Below are 2979 nucleotides of genomic sequence, written 5' to 3'. Positions count from 1 at the left end.
TGTACATCTGGAAATACGCGGTCAATGAGAGCATTTTGGGAATCAACGATAGTGCAGAAATTAGGGGCAGTTTTATGAATTCAGTATTTTCATAGACAACAACTTTTCATATCATAGCAAGTTTTCTTTTTCAAAAATATAAAAAAATTTATGTCAAAAAAATAAAAAACTATTTGTTAAAGCAATAAAGATATTTTTGCTGGATAGGGACACCCTAATCACTTTAGCGGTATGAAAAATAGATAGTAGCCGATTCCCAGACCTACTGAATACGCATATAAAATTTGATAAAAATCGGTAAAGCCGTTTCGGAGGAGTACGGTAACTAACATTCTGACAATGTTAATTTTATATATAAGATATTTATATATATATATGATAACAGTAATTTTAAAGAGAAACTTAACTTAACATGCTTAATGTGAAAACACTGAGAAAACTTTTCATTTTAAACAGACTAAACATATTTAATTTGTTTGTCATTGTGCCATTTTGCTGACATTGTTAATAGAGATTAAAATAATACTAATTCCGTAGCTCTTTCAAAAGCTTGGCGTATATACTTGAGTTCATTTTTGCTGAAATCAATTCTCAATTAAAATTACCCCATAACTCTATAAATTTTTATTCACTTTAATGAGATTAACAATTTTTAAGTCATTTTACAAAATTCAAATTCAAATAAACTATATTGGGCTATTATATTATTGATACTGATACATACTGACATTAAAGAATTTTGTAAGTATTTAAGAATTTATTTGATGTAATCCTGTGCAGTTTATAGTCAAACATGTTTTTAAACTTGTTTTTACACTAACAGCTGTGTAAGCTTAATCATGTTTAACAACAAGTTTGAGCACCTAATCCTGTTCCACGAAGTTGATCAGGCTTAACAAATTCGTTTGAAAAGATTATAAATAAGTAAGATAATAACTTTTGCTATATCTTCATATGTTTCCATCTTAATCGGTGCATATAGTCAAGTACTTATTTCAGACAATAATAATTTAAATAAAATAAATATAATTTTCTCTTTGGCAATAACTTTCTGACAAAATGAATCAATCGTTACTTCCATTTTTATAGTTTATCATTGTGATTAAGTAAAGCTAATGTTTTTGAAACGAATAATACATAAAAGCTTTACAAATATTTTGCTTTTCAATGCTGATATTCATTTCCATCCATTTTAAATCATTCATTATTTACACAAAAACACAAATATTTATTTATTTGCGTTAATATTCCATTTTCATGGCTTCATTGTTTGCTTCCATTAAAATCTTCATCATCATCAGCGGTACGGCGCGTATTTCAGCTTCTCATAATTGAAACAATAAATCAAACGGGAAAAATTTACCTTTGCTCGATTACAATTTAAGTGCGTATCTCATTAGCAGGATGATACTGGAACAGATGTCGAAAAAGTTTGTGGTTAATATTCTGTAAATCGCATTAAAAACGTATTAAATCAAATCAAAATCAACTCCGTCAAAAATCAATCTTCTAAATAGGAGAATAATATGCTGCGAGCTGCGAGCTGCGAGTTGCGGGCTGAGAGTAAGGAGTATGGATAGCACAAATGTTGTCCTTGGAAACATAGCGGTTGACATAATTGCACACTACTAACGAACCGCAACATTTCGAACAGCAAACAAAACAACGCAACAACACAGCAACACAACAACAAAACAAGGCATTGCAAATATGAAAAGTTAAAAACAAAAGCAATTTCGACAACAAAAGCAACATATATCCTACTGCTCAACGCTATCTTGATGTAAGGATACTTAATTCAATGTTTATCATAACATCCTTGGGGCCATCGCATGAGAAACATGCGATATATTGTAGCAACAAGAGCAACGATAAACGAACACATACACGTACGCATGCACACACGCATAAAGCCAAATTCGAATGTATACATGTGTACATAGCCAACAACAGCAACAGCAACAACAACAACACCACCACCAGTAATAATAGGAAGAGTAAGAGCAACAACCAAACAAGATATGAAACAAAAAGTAAAACTAAAACATGAACTCAAACACACGAACACAGACACAAACACAGATATTTGGGAGAATATCCTGTAGGTTGTATCGAGCATTACGAAGGGAACGACATACCGAAATGGCCCCAGGATGCGCAGAAGTAACGATGCGTTTACGCTACAAGGCAATTTGTTACAATAATATTTATTAAACTTGTGGCTACAAGTTTTAAAACTAAAATACACAAAAAATATAGCCAACGAAATATAAAGGAAATATATCTCAAAATAAACAGAAGGTCATTAACTTAATGTCTTGTTTTTATGCTTTTGTGGATTCCTCATAATAAGCGTAGCATCTATGTGTGTCCAAATGGCTTTGAAGATCTCTATGTGTGCTTGACTGTGTCGCAAAAATGTTAAAATATCACAAAACGTTAAGAGGAGTTCAAACATAAATGTTTTAGATAACAACTTTAAATTATGTTAAGAGGTCACGCAAAGGACATTTGCTCAATTGTTTACAAGTTTCTAACAATTTTGGAAAATTTAATAGCAATATCCTGGAGTAAGAGGCAAGCATTCATCGCTAAAAGCGGAAAGTTATTGGTGTATTTTCTTTTTTAATAAATATTTAGTTAAATGTTAAGTAATTGTGGCTTTTAGAATTAGGAAAAGTAATTTATGGAAAACGCAGGGGGGATATGAGTATACGACCAATAACAGAGCGTGGAATAGAGATAAGGTTCCCATGTTAGTGTATAAATATGTAAGTATATAAAGAGCTCAATATTTTTATAAATAATTAGCTATTAAGTTGTTTTAAATTCGATAATGATGCGAGAAGTCTTATATTTAATAAAACTTAAAACGTTTAATAATTATCTCTATATATAATATCAACCATCGTAAAGGAGCACACCCTAAAAATCCATAATGAAGTAATTTTACTTACATATCCGGAATAATACTTCAGC

The sequence above is a fragment of the Teleopsis dalmanni genome, chromosome 1, assembly GCF_002237135.1.
Source record: "Teleopsis dalmanni isolate 2A chromosome 1, ASM223713v2, whole genome shotgun sequence".
Lineage (NCBI taxonomy): Eukaryota > Metazoa > Arthropoda > Insecta > Diptera > Diopsidae > Teleopsis > Teleopsis dalmanni.
This window is presented reverse-complemented; position numbering follows the sequence as displayed.